This window comes from Canis aureus, chromosome 2 (genome assembly GCF_053574225.1).
Source record: "Canis aureus isolate CA01 chromosome 2, VMU_Caureus_v.1.0, whole genome shotgun sequence".
NCBI lineage: Eukaryota > Metazoa > Chordata > Mammalia > Carnivora > Canidae > Canis > Canis aureus.
Genome location: NC_135612.1, coordinates 13,433,563 through 13,454,400, shown reverse-complemented (window position 1 = coordinate 13,454,400; position 20,838 = coordinate 13,433,563). Strand labels below are relative to the sequence as shown.

Sequence of the window (20,838 nt, the reverse complement as noted above, 5' to 3'; positions counted from 1 at the left end):
CATAGCAATTTGCAGTGCTTGATCACACCTGCCCTTCGACGTCCCTCTTCATAAGAGGACATGCCAAGTACACCGACAGCTCAAGCTGGGTCTACACATAATTTGTCTGTGGTAGTATAGTGGTCCTGGCTTATTCCATCTAGACGTCTCGTTTCCTGTATTGTAGTGGAACAGTGCCACCCCCACCCATATTTGTAAGGTATAATCCATCACAAGAATGAACCCAAATTTATTTGTAGGTGATTACAAACATACAAAGCATTCAGAGGATGGTTCAAACATTCATTTATTGTTGCTATGGAGGTTGCCCCTCAGACTGTACAGAATTGACCAGGAATTTACAGTGGAAAGTTCTTTTTCCTTTTGTGCTCTCTGTCCTATCCTCAGAATATCTTTGCTGCCCCAGTGATCAAGGCAGCAAGACCTGCCCGTGTTTCTAGCCCAAGAAAACAAAGCCAGAGGCCTAAATTCTTCAGTGTACAGCACCTAGAGAAGGCAAACAAAACTCCTTTGCTTATATTGGTCACTTCCCAAAGCATAACTTCAGTGTCTCCATGTTGTCGAAGACATCCCCTCCCCTTCAAGGGCAAGAATGGGTGACAGCAGACATCATCCTGGTATAGAAGAGAATAAGCAATGGATTGATTTTATAATAATGAAGAAAATCCAATAAAGTTAATTTTTTAAAAATTTTTAAGGAAAATACAATTGGAATAAGCCAAGATGAGAAATTCCAAAGCATTTCTAAGAAATATCCTTATAATTAAGGGGTCTTTTTTCCTTTAATCATTCTTTCTCTAATTATTGTTTTATAAATAATATCCTTCAAGATGAACAGATAGACAGACAGATAAACCTGCGGTATTTGGGCAAGCCTATCAGTAATGAGAGTGTGCTAGTGAAAAATGCTTCACATAAGAGTCATCAAGTTGCAAAAGGATTATCTATGAACCAGGAAGCCTCTCCTGACATGGTGAATCTACATTTTAGGGGGAAAAACAGTCTTGTACGTTTTCTTTCTACAAAAGCAATTATATTTCTTCACATATAAATTGTTGCAAGGAACATGCAAATGCTGTGAACTGAAATGGAAACACCGATATATTACTTCTGTTCCAAACATCTCTGCCTAGCTCCGCAATCTCCCACATTCCTGAATACCATGATGAAACCTTTCGGTTGTGTGAAAATAAAAAATGAGATTTGTTCTGAATAATTTGTTATAGTTTTGGCATGTTGTTTGTTCTCTTGCTGTGAAGCAAAGAGCTATGTTGGCCTGGCATCTTTTATTGTCCATTCTCCCTTCTCAGGCAGAATGGGGAAAGTGCAGACGTCTGCATACCAGCAAATTTGTTACTGGTGGTTAGAAACGTTTTGCTGTAGCAGGATAGTGGGCCCTTAGCAGCAAAGTTGCTTTGAAAAATAAATGTAATTCACTTTGGCCTGCTTTCCAGAACAGAATTTCTTATTTGGTAAAAATGTCAGGGAAAAAACGCAAGTAAGAAGAATGCATATGATTCAACTCACTTGACCAGTTTATCTCATCTACGCATGTTCAACTTTAAAAGAAATAACACTTTCACTTCCGATATGCATTTATAATTGGGAAATAGAGCATGATATACCATCCTCATGGTGCACTTGGATGCTTCTGGGGCAAACAGCCAGCTCTGCTGTGTAGAATCATAAACCATTCAGGCTGGAAGTAACCACAGCAATGATTCTCCCCAGTTCCTCAATAACATGAAGAAAATTAGGACACCCAGGACTGTCCTAACTTTAGCACTAAAAGCCCCACATGCCAGGAAACCCCTCAGTCCCAAGATGATTGATCATCCTGATATTAGGTCTAGATTTCAGATCCTCGGATTACTGACTCAATGATGTTTGTATCACACATCTTTGTTTTTACGGAGATTCTAGTTCTACCTTTAAAGACAGCTTGTAAATAAGTTTAAGTGCTAATTATGCATTCCTCCTCTATTTAAGGAGTGAAATAAAAATTTTGGTTTTGGTTTCCCCATACAGTTTTTAGAGACATGCCCTAAATATGTTTCCCTTCGTTCTCTCTTCTGTCTCTCTTTTTATTCCTGGAAAGATGTAGATTTGTGTTGTTATGCATGGCTTAGGCTGATAAATCAAATCAGTAGACATTTCAAATAAACAAACAAAATGAATTTGAGAGGTTATAAGTGTTTGCAAGTGTCACCGTGGAGACCAGAGAATGGATTGTCACCATGGAGACTTGCATAAACACTGCCTGTAATGATTTCTATGTGGAATCAGATATAGAAGAGATTTGGGAAGGAGGATATATAAATGGAGCTGGCAATAAGTATGGCTGGAGTGAGTTGTGCGGGAAGACTGGGGGATGCTAAAGTAAGTTGACAGTTTGAAATGTTTCTCAACTCACCATTGCTCCATCAGCGAACAAGAAAAAACCTTCAGGGAAAAATCCCCACATCCTATAATATTACAGGATTGGAGGTGATTTCCATGCACTTTTTCACTCTTTTGCTGTCATTATAATGAGTTCTATACAGTTGTCATGTGATCATAATTACAGCTGGTCTTTGTTATGTCTTGCCACATTGGTGGGACTGTGATAAACTTTTTATGGTTATTATCACATCGAATCTGAACATTTATAAGGAACAGAGAGAAGGTCCTACAGCTAAGAAATAGGGCAGACAGGATTCGTATGAGGCAGTCTGGTGGAAGAGCCCATGTTCTTAATACTGATCTTCTCTGATGAGAGAAGAAATGTCCTTGTCTTTGAGGCACTTTAAATCTAAATAAGGAAATAAACATAATAATAAAGAATAACACCAGGGCAACAATATGTATTTCCAGTAGTCATACACATTTGGTAATTATTTAATTACAGGGTCATGTCCAGCATGAACCTTACCACTTTTTCTCTCTTTTCTCTGCAGTTATTATATCACTGGGGCTCTCAGTTGCAGAGAACAGAATCCACATTAGCTAGGATATATTAAAAGGAAAAGGATATATTAAAGACACTTTATTTACTCGTGGGATATCTGGGAGTGTCCGAGAGTCATGCTTAAAAACTACAGAGCACAAATTATACTATCTTCCTATTTCGGGGTTACTAGGTTTTTGGTTTTTGGTTTGCTTTTTATTATTTTTTAAGTTTTTAGATTCCAGTCAGTTAACAAATAGTGTAGTATTAGTTTCAGGTGTACAATATAGTGACTCAACACTTCCATACATCACCTGGTGCTCACCACTAGTGCACTCCTTAATCTCCATCACCAGTTCATCCACCCCCCCACCTCCCCTCTGGTATCCATCAGTTTGTTCTCTATAGTTAAGAGTCTGTTTCTTGCTTGTCATTTTATCTTCTTTTTTTCCTTTGCTCATTTGTTTTGTTTCTTAAATTCCACATGTGAATGAAGCCATACAGTATTTGTCTTTCTCTGACTGATTTATTTTGCTTGGTATACTACTCTCTAGCTCCACCCATGTCACTGCAAATGGCAAGATTTCATTCTTTTTTATGTCCGAATAATATTCTGATATATATATATATATATATATATATCTTATATGCTTATATCTGATATATCTATCTATTGATATATTCATCAGTCCATGGACACTTGGGCTATTTCCATAATTTAGCTCTTGTAGATAATGCTGCTATAAACATAGGAGTGAATACGTTCCTTTGAATTGGTATTTTTGTTTTCTTTAAGCAAATACCCTGTAGTCAATTGCTAGATTATATAGTAGTTCTATTTTTAACTTTTTAAGGAAATTTCATACTTTTTCCAGAGCGGCTGCACCAATTTGCATTCCTACCAACAGTGCAAGAGGGTTCCCCTTTCTCCACATCCTCACCAACTCCTATTGTTTCCTGTGTTGTTGGTTTTATCCATTCTGACAGGTGTGAGGAAATCTCTCATTGTAGTTTTGATTTATATTTCCCTGATGATAAGTGATGCTGAACACCTTCTCATGTGTCTGTTGACAATCTGATGTCTTTGGAAAAATGTCTATTCATGTCTTCTGCCCATTTTTTAATTGGATTATTTGGGATTGGGGTGTTGAGTTTTATAATCTTTTTATATATTTTGGTACCAACCTTTTATCAGATTATCATTTGCAAATATCTTCTCCTATTCTATAGGTTACCTTTCGGTTTTGTTGTTTCCTTTGTTGTGCACAGAGTTACGAGGCATTTAAATCAAATTTATCTTATAATGTCCATTAAGCTTTCAGGGAAATTAACTCAAAGGCTGGACTCTGTTGGAGTAACGCTGGCTTCTCTCTATTATCTCTAATTCTTTACAGAACACCTGTGGACAGCATCCCATGGCCAAGGTGTTCTCGTTGTTACAAAGCTTTGGATCAGGGATTCCTAGTATCCTAGGAAGCTTTGTGTTGGGCCAATCAGCCATCTCTGAGAAAGAGGGATTTTTAAGGCTTGCCCAACATCAAGGTTCAACAGAATTTATTGTAATATAAAGGGATATGGGGCAGTCTGGGTGGCTCAGTGGTTTAGTGCCATCTTCAGCCCAGGGCATGATCCTGGAGACCTGGGATCGAGTCCCACATCAGGACTGCATGGAGCCTGCTTCTCCCTCTGCCTGTGTCTCTGCCTCTCTCTCTCTTTCTCTGTGTCTCTCATGAACAAATAAATAAAATCTTTTTAAAAAATAAATAAAAGGATAGCTGTGTCAATAATCTTGGATAAAATCCTTTGATTCAAATCTTGTGGAAGATTCCTTTACAAATTGTTGATATGCACCATGAGAATTAACCTTTACTTTGCACTGATAGGTACTCAGCAGACAGCAAAGTATACAAGACTTTCTTTTTCTGAGGAGAAATCGAAGGACAATATAAAGCCCAATGAATTTGGACTAAGAACAAAATTGTTTAGAATATTAAATTTTAAAATATTGGGGGGGGGGTGGCTGGAAGACTCAGTCTGTTATGTGTCTGACTCTTAGGTTTGGCTCAGTCATGATCTCAGGTTCCTGAGATTGAGTCCAGGGTTGCCCTCAGTGGAGACTCTGTTCCTCACCCTCTCCCTCTCCTGATCTCTCTGCCCCTCCCCAACACATGTTCACTGTCTCTCTCTAGAATAAATGAATAACTCTTTAAAAAAAACAAAGAAGTAGGTAATTTGTTTTTAACCCTTTGGATGTTATCAATCATATAAAGAAACAGTTCCCTTTTCTCACTGATCATAAGTATATAGCCAAATTTGTGACTTATCTGTTTAGCAAGCATATAGGATCTCATGGCATGATTCTTTCTTTCTTCTTTCTTTTTATTTTTTTAGTTTAAATTCAATTTGCCTACATATAGTGTAACACCCAGTGCTCATCCCATCAAGTGCCCTCCTTACTGCCCATCACCCAGTTACCCCAACCCTCTACCCACCTCCCCTTCTGCAATCCTTTTTTTTGTTTGTTTTCCAGAGTTAGGAGTCTCTCATGCTTTGGCTTCCTCTCTAATTTTTTCCACTCAGTTCCCCTCCTTTCCCTTATAATCCCTTCCACTATTTATTATATTCCACATATGAGTGAAACCACATAATGATTGGTCTTCTCCTCCAACTGACTTATTTCACTCAGCATAATACGCTCCAGTTCCATCCACATCAATGCATGATTCTTTTTTTTTCAAAGCATGATTCTTAATACACCACACACCAAGCTTCATCTTACTTTTTAATTGTTATTTTCTCTTTCTCTCTTTTCAAAACTATTTGTATATTATCTCACCATGTTATATACATCCTTTTGCACTTAAATCCATTTTTGTCTTTTTTTAAAGATTTTATTTATTTATTCATGAGATACACACACAGAGGGTGGGGGAGAGAGGGAGAGAGAGAGACAGAGAGAGAGAGAGAGAGGCAGAGACACAGGCAGAGGGAGAAGTAGACTCCATGCAGGAGGCCTGACGTGGGACTCAATCCTGGGTCTCCAGGACCAGACCCTGGGCTGAAGGCAGCGCTAAACCGCTGAGCCACCTGGGCTCCCCCCTAAATCCATTTTTGGAAAGAAAAAAAAAAGACAAAACCACTGGTCACTCCTGTAGTGTACCCCACTCATTCTTATATGACTCCAGGAACCCGTCCTGTTGCCCTTCCTTGAATGAAGTCTCTGTCCTCCACACTCCTAAATCTCATCCTCACTTTGACCCAAGTTTTCGACTGGCTGTGATTTTTTTCCTCCATGTCATCCACCTGCTTTCATCTTTCAGAGATTTCTCATGATTTCTAGTCCCCAAGAATAGCCCATTCTGTTTCCCATCACTGATTTGGGTTTATTTCGCTTTCTGTTTTCTTCTACTATTTCTGGAGGTGATGCAGGGAGGCTGGAGCCTGTGCTCAGTGTGCCATCTTCCCACGGAGTCCCCTTTCCCTTTTTTATCCCAGATCTGCATTTCCAATAGTCCTCTGAACATGCACACTCAGACGTGCTGCAGGAGGCTTAACGCACAACGTCCGAAATAAACGCTTCACCTCAGCCAACTTCTGTGTGTGTGCACATGCACACGTGGACTGTGGCACACACACGTGCCAGTGTGTGTTTCCTGTATAACCAAGAAAGAAAATGTATCCCATCCTTGCTCCCCTCCCTCTCTCATCCTTACCGCCCAATAAATGTCCAAGCCTCTAGTTATACTACCTCAGTACTCAAATCCATCCATTCCTTGCCATCTTTTTATTGCCATAGCTAACAATCTGGTTTTATTCCTTCAGCCCAATCTCCAAATTCTATCCAAAATGAGATATCTAGGGGATCCCCGGGTGGCTCAGTGGTTTAGCGCCTGCCTTCGGCCCAGGGCATGATCCTGGAGTCCTGGGATCGAGTCCCACATCGGGCTCCCTGCATGGGGCCTGCTTCTCCCTATGCCTGTGTCTCTGCCTCTCTGTGTGTCTCTCATGAATAAATAAATAAAATCTTTTTTTTTTAAATGAGATATCTAAAAAGCCTTCTGGCTGCCAGTACCCTATAAGGTAAATCTCAACCCTCTCCACAGTATCACATGGCATCTCACTTACCTCAGTACTCACTACTCAGTATTCAAAGTTTATATTCAGCTGTACGTCCTCTGTTCTTTCATGTCTCCGAGTTCTTGTGTATATTGTTCATTCTACCTAGAATACTCTTCCTTACCTCAGCCCGTCCTTCCTTCTTGCCTTCTTTCATTCTTCATCAAATATCTGTGATGCACATCCTATGTGTGGGCACTATTCCAGACACTCAACAAAAGAGTTGTTGCCCTTATTTTTAAAATGTATTTAATTTAACAAACATTTCTATAACACTTGCTGTGTGCCAGGAACCCTTCCAAAAGTCCATGAGATTCCATTCTAGCTGGAGACACACATTAATCAAATCAGGTCTTCAAGATTCAACTTAGGTCCTCTTGGACACTTTTCTGAATCTCCCAAGCTGAGCTAAGCCCAGCATGTCCTGCATGGACAATTACCCAAGCATGTTTATGTGGTTGTCTCTGCCATAGAACTGTAGGTTCCCTCAGCAGACTATTCCTTTTATCCCATGAACAGTGTTGGGGGCCTAATAAAAACTCAGTAAGTATTGATGAAACAACCGCCAAACCAAATTTGATCATGTCATTCTACTGTTTAAAACCCTTTAACGAGTCATCATAGAAACTAAACATTTGAGTCCAAATTGCTTAGCTTGGCATGCAGTGCTTTGCAAGCTGGCCCCAACCTATCCTGGCCTCACCTTCCCCAGTACCAAGTCATGCTCCTTTCGCCCTAGCCACACTAAACTATTTCTCATGCTCCGGAAATAATATTGTCTATAACCTCTCAAGGCCTAATATTAGATGCTCTACCTGACTTTTCAACCTTTAATAAAGTTTCATTTGTTGTGAAAGACCAACTCAAAGACCACATATCCACATGTGTCACATATTCATCCATGTGACTTTTCACTCCTATAGCCATATAGTCACATAGCTTTATTTATCACATTATAATGATCTACTTATGTGTGTCTGTTTCCCCTCCATGACAAAAATTATGTTTTATTAATCTTTGAATTCTCTATAATTTCATAGGAGACCTATCATGTCCTAAAACATAAAAGATGATCAGATAATGTTTGATTGAAGGAATTCATGGATAGGGTTGTACAAGCTTCACTGCACTGTGGAGGACAGCCAGGTAAGGACCAAACCTTGGCGTATACAATGTTTCTACAGAAGGTAGAGTTCAAAGTATTATCTCAAACCAAATTAGAGACCTTCATATTCAAATGCTTTATTGGCTAATCACCTATTCTCCATTTTTCTTAATTTTCAGATGTAAAAGATTATTTGTCCTTGAACTGTTTTGTCCTATTTTAGAAGAATAATATGTCAGTACTGTCACCTACCTACTACTTCGTACACATTCCATACATAAGACAATATTATTTCTTGGAGGCAAATCTCTCTCCTCCAATTTAAAATACCTTTAGGTGGTTGTTAGGAAGGGCCATTTTATCCTGTCTCAGGCCTATATATTGGTAAACAGGATGTTGTGCATCAAAAAACAGCAATAGACAGTTGTAAGAAGCCTTTTAAAAAAAAATGTAACCTATGTTTTCCCCAGGCCAGAAGAGCCTCAGGCTAAACTGGGGTCATATTAATAGTGATAAAGATTGTTGAGCAGCCCGGGTGGCTCAGCGGTTTAGCGTCTGCCTTCAGCCCAGGGTGTGATCCTAGAGACCCGGGATCGAGTCCCACGTCAGGCTCTCTGCATGGAGCCTGCTTCTCCCTCTCCCTGTGTCTCTGCCTCTCTCTCTCTCTCTCTCTCTCTCTCTCTGTCTCTCATGAATAAATAAAATATTTTTTTTAAAAAGATTGTTGTTCTACCCTGACCCTCACTTAATATTATAGGACCTCAAACTTTTTGCAAAACTTTCCCTTCTGTCCTTAGATATTTTGAGGGACCCTAAGAAATATTTCAAATGTTTCAAAACACTGAATCCTCTCAGCATCCATGTGTAAGGAGCTGCAGCTGATGATGCCAGGCTCTTCCTATCCACATTGCTAATCAACAGGCAGCTCGGACACCTTCCATGGTTCCCGATGCCACAGGCCAACCTCTAACTCTTGGCACCACTTCCTGCTGCCTTTCAAGCCATCCTCCTTTTGTGAGAGTTATCAGTGCCATGTGACAATGCCTTGTCTTATGTACGGTGCTACAGTTAAGTGTCTGCCTTTGGCCCAAGTCATGATACCAGGGTACCCAGATAGAGTCTCATATGGGGCTACTTGCTCAATGGGGAGCCTGCTTCTCCCTCTCCCCCTCCCCCTGCTCATGCTCGCTCTCAAATAAATAAAATCTTTTTTAAAAAAGAAAATATCAGAGAAAACTCAAAACTTACATGTTTTCTCTTATATTGTGAAGTTGCTCTGTTTTCCTCCAGTATTATGAAATTGCTAATGGTATAGAATTCTTCTGAAAGGATAAAACTTGGTATTACTTCATTTACCTTGAGGAGCATCGGTTGGGATAGCTCAAAATAATAGTTATGTTTTAAGACAGGAGATAATGTCATTGTAGGGTGGAGGAAGCCTGCAGGTAGACAGTCAAGGGCTGGTGGTGAAGCTCTGTGAAGTCACCAGGGTCCATTTTTCTGCTCCCCCCTCCTCAATACACATAGCACACCACAGGACCCCAGACTGCTGCAGCATCCTCAGTCACTGTAACTGTACTCCAGCCGGCAGGAAAGGGTAAGAACAAAGAAGGATGTGCCCTTTCTCCTTGAGGACACTTTACACACGTAGAATTTACATATGACATTTCCACTTAACCCTCTATGGGCCAGAACTCAGCCACAATGCCACATTTAGCTGCAAAAGAAGCTGGGAAATGTGGTCTCTATTACAAGTATCTAGATCTTCAGCTAAATCAGCAGTACTGCTACCAAAGAAGAAGTCAAGAATATGTATTTTGAAATAGCTGGAAGTCTCTAACAAAGATACAGGTTTCTTTTGTCTCCTCTATTTATGGACTTAAATCTGGTATGTGGAAGAGGAACAAATCATTGAATTGCTTATGCCATCCACACCAATGTATGGCAGGACCACCTATTGATAATGAAATCATGTTTAGTTCTCACTGCTCTTAATACATTTTCCTTTCCCATCCTGAAAAGTTAGCTCAGCCTTTTGTATCTATGACTAACAGACTCTTGTGCTACAGAGCCAAGAGCAGAAGTAGCAGGTAAACTCAGCTTCAATTTTTGTTTTCAACATGTAAACTCATGGAAACAATGACAGCAAAGCATCTGAAAAAGGAAGGCAGTTTCAAGGTTTAGGGAAAGCAAAACAGGATCAATTTGAGAAGGAGACATCAAAATATCCTTGGGGCCGAAGGGGTCAGGGCTTTAGCCATTCAACAGGAAGTGGGGACCAGGGCCATGCTCATTCATAGCTCTCTGGGATACACAACCTACATGGGAAGGACAATGCGTTGCGGCTCAGGCAGCCAGATGTGGGTCGTGAAGTATCTCCCAAGCTTGGAAATGTTTCCTATGCCCAAGCTGCCCATTTCACAGAGAACATGACCAAGGTGAAGCCAGTAGTAGGATATCCTTCCCCTATATTCTGAATTTACAAGTCAACTGATACTATAATTTAACCTTAGAAAGGTAGAGGCAGCTCCCCAAAATGAGATCAAGGATGAATTTCCCACCACCACAGGCAGTTATAAGCTTGGGGAGATTCTTCTTAGTTTCCAACATAGTGTTTTTTTACACCCATGTATTACTAATATTTACTCCTGCTACAAAGAACAGAGCAGAAAATAGAACTCGGCCTTCCTGGGCATTAACTTTGTGGTATTCTTATGTAGCTTAGCTGTCTCTGAGGACGAAGGTTAGAAGCAGGTTGGAACTATATTGATCACTGAAGGGTGATTCATCCTGACTCCTCATCTGGCTTCCTTGGCTCATTATTTGCTCTGTGTTCCCACATTGATTTAATCCTCCATATTCACTTTGTAGGCTATAAACTCCATTGGGGGCAGGTATTCATTCATTTTATTCTATGATGGACCATATGTATGTCACATGGCCCACACAGCCTGTCATTTTATCCACTTTTTATCAGATCAACATTCCTGAAATAAATGAGCCAAGATTTTTTCATTTGAGCTGGATCACTCAGAAATCAGACCCACAGAGGAAGTCTTCCCCTTGACAAAGTTGTAGGTGGTGGTGGGGTTATTTTCTACTTATACTTACCATTGTTCTTTCCCCAAATCTGGGGCTGGTTACAGATTTATATGCCAGAACCAAGTCTCCAAGAGAGACTCAAGGGATTATAACCAGCCATGTTGATGATTTAGTAGATAACGTTCTTTTTTCTGAACTTCAAATGAAACCAGCAGGTTATGAGGAACCATCCTTCAGCTGAGTCATAAAGACAAGCTCCTGCCCTCTTGCAGTTAAAAATTCATGAAGCATTTCAAAAGGCTGTTGAGAATCAGGCTTGGTTACATTCTTTCCCTTCCCTTACTTGTTATTTACATGATTAAATGCCTCTGGCAGCCTTTACTTTTTGGATGAATTATAACCTGATGTCTCTGATTAATCAAGAATAAATGTTGGGCCTGGTTACCACTTGGTTAAGCTTAAGAAAAATATAAGCATCACAGAGAACCAAGCGACCAAACAAAATATAAATGTCAGTTGGTTTTACTGTGCTTTGCTACAAAGGTTGGCAAGCTTTGAAAATTTGCATGCCAAGGTTGTCTCCCAGAGGTAGATAAACATAACTGCTAACACGAGGCTGTAACATTTGTCAGCTACTGTTTTTACTTCCCTGTGGTAGTTTTCTCAACCAGAGGGAACTTTGGTTCCAGGGGAAAGGGTGAGAGATCCCCCTGATAGTGAAAACTGTCTGTATCTCATAACTGGCTTGCAAGCCATATGTTGCTGGTGTCAGCATTAGTACATTATAGCTGGGTTTCAAGTCGTAAGTTTTGCAACTGCACTATTCTCCAAAATGGCATTGCTTTTGCTACTACAAATTGAAAGAAATCCATCAAAATACTTCTCTGTCCTATGTTACTGAAAGTACAGGAACCTCATTTTTTCAGATCTGTTGATATCCCATAACTTTCTGCCTTATTGCAGTAAAAAATTCATGAACCGTTTTCAAAAGGCTCCTGAGACAGCTTATTAGACCCAAGTTTCTCAGCTCCTTGGCCCTGATTCAGAGGGTCTGACCTGTGGGGAATCCTGCAGATTTCATAACCTTGTCCCTGCTCCCTCTGCTCATGGAAAAGTTCAGTAAATCCCTTTGGTCTGATTTGTGCTCAGTGCTGACTCCTCCTTCCACAGCAGGCTCATAGTGGTAAAAGGCAAATGTCAGAACCTTTTAGAAAACCTAGAGTTGCCATCCGTAACGATAATAGTAGTAGTAATAGCAATAGTGATGATGATGATGATGATGATGATGATGCTACCTCCCTTCTGAAACCTCTCTCAAGAAAGCAAGGAAGCTTTTTTCCGGAAGTCCCTGGTGATCATCTCAAGCCTCAATGGACTGAATTAGATCACAAATCTATCTTAGAACAAGAAACCAGGTTTAGGTGGTAGGACAATGCTGGTTAGATTAGACCTGAGCCAGGAGCCCCACACCTAGAGCCAGAGGGATGTTGAGTCAGACTCATGTAGAACATCACTCAAACTACACAGGTCTTGCAAGGGTGGGTATGCAAACCCAAACAAGCTGGGATAGTTGCTAAGAGAAAAGGGATGAACAATATAAGTTAGCTGCAATGGCCACAGCAACTAACAATAGTCGTATGCTGAGCTCTCATTTCCTATTGTTACAATTCTAAGAACGTTTTCAATGAATCCTCACACAAAAAAAAAAACAGAGAGAGAAGTTCCAATTTTATGCACATTTTCAGATGAGAAATTGGAGACTCACAGAGGCTAAGTGACTTGTTAAAGTCACACAGCCAGGAAGTGGCAGAGATGGTGTTCAAATCTAGGTGGTCAGACTTCAAAGTTCAAACTGATTCATTCTCCTCTTTAGGAAGTGTTTCTAAGCTTAGCCAGAGCACACTGAGGGACACAGGTGTCATCCTGGGCTTCAGAGACCAATGAAGCTATCGAGTCAGAGCCAGTTAATTAGCACAGCTTCCTCCCCACTTGTGGTTCTGTGCTAGTCACCTCTCCTGGCAACTGTTGACCCCCCCCCCTCTGCTGGGCCCTCCTACTTCCCTTTGCACCTCCCATGAGATCAGAGGAATCACTATACCAGACATGTACTTGACTTCAAAAATTGGGTAAAATGACTATTTTTAAGAATTCTTCCATTAAAACGAATAACTATAGCATTTTAAGATGGCCTTTTCCTGTGATCGCTAATAGCATATGGAAGGCTAAGCCCAAGTGAATCTTTCTAGTACCGGGGGATAATAGAAGGCGCTTGTGGTGAGGACTAGACTGGGCAAAATGTCCCATCCGTGGTCATCAATAATCTCTTGTTCTTTCTGTCAGTTCTCAGGGCTTAGTTCTCTGCGTAACCAGTTTTGTGTTTCTGTTTCTTCCCCGAAGAAGTGGGTGTTGGGAATCAAGCCAAGAAGCTGTAGCAGGACAATTGATATACACATGATGACTATGGCTCTTCCTGACAGTAAGATCCTCTAGATCTGTCTAAGGTATTTCATGACATTTTATTTGGCAGGTTGAAAGGAGTGAAATATAGAAAGCTGTCTGGGTTTAGCAGGGAAAGTCTTACCTCTTTATTATTCCTGTGTTCCCAGGTGGTGTCATGATCCAGAATTCATTTTGAACTGAACATTCATGGCCTATATTGAAAAAGCTACATTAATTTCATAAAGTTGGGTCAAGTAAGGATAAAAGGAGAAGATTGAAAGAAAATAAAATTTATTTGGAGTAATAAGCCTACAGATGATTAAGAGTTCTTCAGGAAATGATATATGCCGATTGAAAGGCACTCATATTGTTTTCTGGACTAAACCAGGTTCATAAGTATTACAGTCATATATTTTAATTGAACATTTTTAGGCTTCCATTAAGTTTGAGAAATTAAATAAGCAGTGAGGAGTTGCTACAGTATTTTTGAGATCCTTTAAGGTAATCTTCAGATAATTATAAAAAAGGAAGTTTTTTGAGATTTTAGTACTCGCTTTAAACTGTATCTATCCATTCTGCGCTATATTTATTAAGTTCCTCCTATGCGTCAAGCACTAATGCTGGAAAAGCAGTGATAAATATACAACACAGTTCCTACCACTGTGGGCCTTGCCACCTAATAAGAAAGGCTAAAAAAAAAAAAAAAACCCATAATAATGTCAAATTTGAAAAGTTCCATGAGGATTGCTAATAGCATACTTAGAATAACAATGTGGGAAGGAAGGAGCAACTTTATGCAGCGTAATTACAGAAGGCTCCTCTCAGGAGACATAGGAAGTAAGGTCTAAGAATGAGAAGAAAGTAGCCGTGCAGATAGAGAGGAGAACAGTTCTCTAGAAACAGGACTTGAAAAAATCCTGCAGATGGAAAAAGCCCTCCACCAAGATAAGGAAGCCTGACCAGGGGAAAGAAGTTGTATGGGAGGGATACTGGAGACCAACACTTGAAGTATCTGTGAAATATTAGTTCCAGCAGGAAATTGAATAGAGCCTGGAGTCTTAGAAGCAAGGTCAAGGAGGGAAATACAAATTAGGGAACGATCTGCATGTAGACACACATTTTTGAATGATACAGTGATTAAGATAGCTTAGAAAGAGAGGCTAAAGTAAAGAGAAACTCTACTGTTGTGTTATCAATACAGAAAAGGAACCAGCAAAAAAGAGTCAGCCCAGCTGAGGAGGGGAACTGAAAGAGCAAATATCATAGAAGCCAAAAGAAAGGAGGGAGTTACTGGGTAAGGAGGGTGGAATGATGAGCACTTACTCTTCTCCTTTTCTAGGCCAAGACCCTAGGAAATGATAACAACTAAACTTTTTGAAAGCCATATACCTACAACAACAAAGAAACCAGAAAGAACTATCACTGACTTGATTTCAATGATTTCTTGAAAATGGAAGGCAGATGGAGGAGTGACTGAGTGTGACAGAGGAAGCCATAGCTCAGAGAACATTTAGGGAAAAAGGATTAAGGAGAGATCCAATCTGCCGTGCAGATCCTGGAGCTGTCCAGGACTTGGCGGGGATGGCATAGAATTGAAGTGAGACTAGGGGCTGGGCACAGAGTAATTGAAAGGAAGGATACATAGCTTTTGCTACCCCACAATACTCGCTCCTGCACTCTGAATCTCTGAATAGAGATCACTCTGAATAGAAATCAAAGGCCTACATTCTCCAGCTTCTAGGAATTACCTACAAAAATACCATCTACTTTCCTGATAAGCACCTTAATCTTAATCTAAATCTGAACATGCAAGCTGATAAGGCCTGCCCATGTATCTAGAAAATTTTATTGTATCACAATTAGACTTCATTTTTTTTTAAAGAAAGTCTCTAACATGAAAAAAAAAAAAAAGAGATTTAGATGAATTAAAAGGTAAAAATGACACTGGAGGAAGTGAAAATTTAATATATGGGATAGAAAAAAAGGCTCAAAAAGCTTTCTATCATATCAGAGAGATTTGAGAAAACATTATATCCTAACACAAGAAAAGGTTGCTATGGAAAAAGGAACAATCGAAACATAGGAAGGATCTCTTGAATAAGGAAATAAGACTACCAAATTAAAAAGATTGAATAGAAGGATTACAAACCAAGATGGGAAAAATAGGAATTAGGAAAAAAAAGTTTAAAGAGATGGGAAATTTACAAATAAAATTTAAAAATGTGAAAAATAAAACTAAATCTATCAAGGTGTTTCAACAACTGGCTAATGGAAGTCCCAGAAAACAAACAAATTCGAACTTGGAGTTTGGGCAGACATTTCCTAAAATAAATGAAATGAACCTGTCACTTCAAAGAAAACAACACAGTTCGTATTGCGGCTGACGCAATACAAACTTTCAAGGAGAAACGAGATTTTGGTAAACTTGTATCCCCTACTATGAACCTGACAGATTCATAGTATTTAAAGACTTTCCTAATGAGATCAGTGGTGATGCTAACAAATGTTATTTTCTGATATTGTAACATCAAATGTGTCAACATTTGGAAGATCTTCATAATTCATTGAATCAACATTTTCTAAATAAATAATGCATGATATTACAACATCATACATGAGCAAAAAAGCTCTTCAAAGTATAGCTGTATCAATAGATAATAAAGTAAATGAGTACAAAAACTGCAGTGATACGATGTCAAATCCATGTTACAATTAATTTTTAAGAAATGCCGTTTGTCCATTTTCGGTAAAGTCGAAAAGAAAATATTCACAATGGGAATTAGTTCTTCCAGTGAACAGATGTTTACAAAGTCATGGTAATGTAAGCAGTTTATTGATTTGCAATTTTTAGAATCAACTTAATGGCTTAATTATTGTTATAGAACAAATGGTAAATAGTATCAACTTTGTCAATTCAACAGAGCAAGTACAGAAAGCAGAAAGTGAGAGGTAGAAGTGGGAAGAAGAGATAAAGAGATAAAAATAGGGTAGGAATACTAATTTTCTTGCCTCACAGGATGTCAAAAGATATTACCTATAGTTGATGGAAGAAGAGTTTGAAAGTGTTGGATTTTACTAACCCATATAAGAAAATAACAATTAACATAGCAAGTATCACTTTGTTGAAAGAATGGAGGAGAGAGGAATGGGAGTAATACGAGAGAAGTAAATCCTCATTTATTATCACAAAAGCAAAGAAATGTCAAAAATCAAGAAACTTAAAAAATGTCATTTAGAAATGAGCTAACTGCCATAAGAAAGAGCTTTTTAAAATTAGAACGTACTGTCGCTGGAGAGAGGGACAAGGCATGGGATGTGGTGGCATGGGTTGCCAGATAAAATACAGGATGCTCAAAAATAAGTAACAAAAATATTTTTTTAGTAAAAATATGGCCTCAATATTGGATAGGTTATACTTATACTAAAAAGGTGTGCATTATTTTCCTGAAATTCAAATTTAACTGGATATCCAGTATTTTTGTTTATTTAATCTGGCAACTATATATGCTCTTTTTGTTCGTTGTTTGTTTTCAATGATAGACTCTTTTTAATGTTTAAATCTTTTTTTAATGTTTAAATCTTTTAACCATATATTAAATAACCTGACATTAAAAAAAAAAAAAAAAAGGAAGAGGAGGCAGAGGAAGAGGAAGAGGGTAGACCAGCAGTGTCCAATCTCAGTGAAAATTGAATACATGAGGCTGTAGACATGTTTGTTATATCTGGCCATGGAGGGGGCAATGATGTCTTTGACAGAGCAGATTTAGTGGAGCCATGGAACTGTAAGTGGACGTTGTAGATTAATGAGTGAATTAAGGAGAGGTAATTATAAAAGAGGAAAGTAAGGAACAAGTGATTTGAAGAAAATCAATGGGTTACAGGAGTGATGATACGTTTTTCTTTCTGTATATCTATTACCTATCTCTAATTCTTTTTTGGGGTCTGTCATATCAAATCTGTACAACATTAGAAGAACATAAACTTCTAACAATAATTTGGGATAATGCCACAGGAAGTCTCCCACCCACCCACCCCCAAATAGTATACTGAGTAAGGGTCTGACTTTCTGGTGGAGGGATGTTTGTAACAATATGAACATTTTTTAATAAAAAATGTGGTGATTTACCATATATGTAAGTCAGATATGGGGTTGGAATGGGAACTTACAATCCCTTTCTTACTAACAAAAGTTACTAAATCAACCTAGCTTCTTTCATGAGACCTGGAAGGCTCTCATACACTCTAAATCTACTCATTGCTCAAATGTAGCACATAGTATATAAAAGATCTCAGGGAAATACAAATATGAATAAGACATGGAGCCTTCTTCCAACGAAGAGAAGTTTTCAAGATAGTGGCTAGACCAGTCAAACCTCCCCTAACAACTGGTTTGTTGGCCTCATGCCAGATGGAAGCCTACCTTTGCTGAGCTCTGTCCCACGTACTCTTAACCTGACTCCGTCACCATGCTTCATTTCCCCCAAAAGGCTCTCTCAGAACTGGATTTGAACTGGCTTCTTTAATAAAAGACATAAAACCAACTTGTCTCTTTTTCAGCAGATTATATAAAAATGTCTAAGCATATTTTTCTCTAGTGGGAACAATATGCAAGCCATTCTCCCCCCACTTAGGCTTTCCAAGTACTCTCTGTTCCCCTTCAATTGTGCTATGGTTTTAAAAAGCCATCTAATTTGTACTACTGAAGTCACATATGTGTATGATGAGCCATTGATGGCCTTGAGATGACAACTTATTAAAACACTTTGTTTATTTTATTTCTGTGAGCAGCACAAGAAGAATAAAAAAAAATTCCTTATCTTTTCAACTCTCATAGCAAATGACTCATTTCCTCTCCAAAGAGGTTAACTTCTCATTTCTCTTTCTTCCCTGTTACCCAAAGACTCTTCCATCTTGGAAGTAGCATGGAAATGAAAGAGTAGCAACAGTGGGTAGATGACTTTCTTTTCCTTCGTTTTGGAAGGTGCCACTTCTAGGAGTAATCTGATTGCCACTGACCTTCCTTTATGTCTCCACTGATACCTCAGCCCTTCCTCTAATATATCTCCCTGGAGGATATTTCACTCTTCCAACCCTCTCTCCCACTTGACCTCTTTCTTCTCAGCCATTCTAGTAAGCAGAGATTTTCTCTGTCCTTTCCTTCCTCCCTCTGCCAACTCTTCAGATCATAGAGCCTATACACAAGGCAAGCAGTGATTAAACAGCCATAGTCAGCAAGAGAGAAATACTTCACTAGACAAACTAGGGTCATCTGGTGTCCTTCAAGCCCTCCAGTGAGTCCTTTCAACCACAGAAGTTGGGAAGAATAGTGTCAGGTTTTAGGGATGGATGTTTTGACTCTTTGAAGGGACAATTACCCATTGGTTTGAAGTGTTCAGAAAAGTAGGTCAGTGAATGGCAATTGATGTAAGTATGATATTATATAAGGATATGTGGGTATGGTCCTTATATTATACCTGTTTATAGAAGGACAATTATTATCCTATATTCATCTGCTAGAAAAGATAATGGTTGAAAAGTCTTTTGGAAACCTACTTGCTTTGGAACTCACTTAAAAGCATGTAGACTAATAATAGCAAACACTGGGCCAGCAAATATCTTATAGCTGATAGCCTAAGAAGGATTGGAAAATATTAAACTTTGGAATATCTCTTGAGTTTCTGAATTGATAATATAATCAGAATCAGCGTACAAACTAGGAAATGTTCAAATAGCTAAATGATCCTGGACTAACCTCAACCTGAAATTTTGCAACATGGGTCTTTTGAAATCAAAAGGAACAAAAAAGAGTATAGTATTGGATTACCACATCATTGGTCACATATAAGACCTCCCATACCTCTCTCAGCTATAAGATCTTCCAATCAGATATGGAATGATCTTTGAGATATTGTCTCTTTCCCACCATCGGACAAAAATATCAAGTTACAAGTTACTGCACTCTGGCAGATTGGGGCCTTTAAAAATCCTCAGGAAGTGAAGATGAAAAATCAATATCAAGTGACTCATAGAGGCACTGTTTCTAATGGTTCTGCTGCTGTCATGTCACCCTAAGAGGAAGCTCTTCATATTTGGTCAATATGGGGACACCACATCATTCTGAATTTTATATGAAAAAGACCACAGAACTTTCATTATAATGCTCCTTCCTGATTGGTCCCATTAACCACTAACATTTGCAGTTAAAGTAAATGTAGACTCTGTTCTCTGTTATTTGTATTTTCTCATAAAATATGCATGAAGACAATCATAGCAAATGTCAAACTATCACCCTTTTAAAAATTCAGCTGTATGACTCATGGTGTTCAAAATTGAGTAATATATTGAATGGATGAAAAAAAAACAGTAAAACTTGAGCGTCAAAGTCTTGAGACAACACACAAGCCTGTTTGAATAGATAGTGCAATCCTTATATCATTCTAATTGTTTGAAAATGAGAAAGTAGGATAGTGATAGTTTATATTCTGTTATTTGGTTCTGAAATGTTTGGAATTGTCTATAGTGTTGATTCATTGACCCCCTTCTCACTATTGAGAATTCTTTATTCTGAGTGATGGTCCTTGCTCTGAAATCCACCTTGATATTAGTCTAGCCATTTCAGCTTTCTTTTGATTGATGTTAACATGTTATCTCATTTTCCACCCTTTTACTTTTAACCTGTTTATGTTTTTATATTAAAAGTTTAGTCTTCCTTTTTTTTTATACAATCTGACAATCTCTGCCTTTAATGGATGTATTTACACCATTTACACTTAATGTGAATACCAAGATCATTGGATTTAAATCCACCACTTTATTTTCTATTTTGACCCATCTGTTTTGTGTTACGTTTTCTTTAACTTTTTTTCTGCTTATTCATGGGTTAATTGAATATTCTTATTACTTAATTTTTTGGCTCATTAGTCATAATACCTGTTATTTTAATGGTTGTTTTAGGATTTATAATGTGCATCTTTATCTTATCACAGTGTACCTTTAAATATGTATAGAATAAAAAATTACAATTTATTCCCATCTCTCCCCTCCTGGCCTTTATGCTATATTGTTGGCATAAAATTTGTACATATATTACAAACTCCACAATACATTGTTTTTATTTTTGTTTCAAGCAGTCAATTATTTTTAAAGAGCCTTAAAATAATAAGGAAAAGTTCAACCCACATGAGTTATCATTTCTGATGCTTTTCGTTCC

The 20,838-nt window shown here is 38.6% G+C and overlaps 2 long non-coding RNA genes across 7 annotated transcripts; one reads left to right on the top strand and one right to left on the bottom strand.

The window, feature by feature from the left end:
* Positions 1–278: 278 nt before the first annotated feature.
* LOC144292954 (uncharacterized) lies at positions 279–9,681 on the bottom strand. The gene is made up of 3 exons (XR_013360376.1): positions 9,396–9,681; positions 7,167–7,252; positions 279–614 (listed from the first exon to the last, which is right to left on the bottom strand). It is a non-coding gene; the product is annotated as an uncharacterized LOC144292954 (long non-coding RNA).
* Positions 2,218–13,935, top strand: LOC144292947 (uncharacterized). Of its 6 annotated transcripts, none has more exons than XR_013360365.1 (4): positions 2,218–2,487; positions 8,083–8,188; positions 13,530–13,690; positions 13,796–13,935. It is a non-coding gene; the product is annotated as an uncharacterized LOC144292947 (long non-coding RNA). The 6 variants fall into 6 exon arrangements; XR_013360363.1 differs by having other exon boundaries at positions 2,221–2,379; XR_013360367.1 differs by having other exon boundaries at positions 2,225–2,379; positions 13,587–13,690.
* The last annotated feature ends 6,903 nt before the right edge of the window (positions 13,936–20,838 follow it).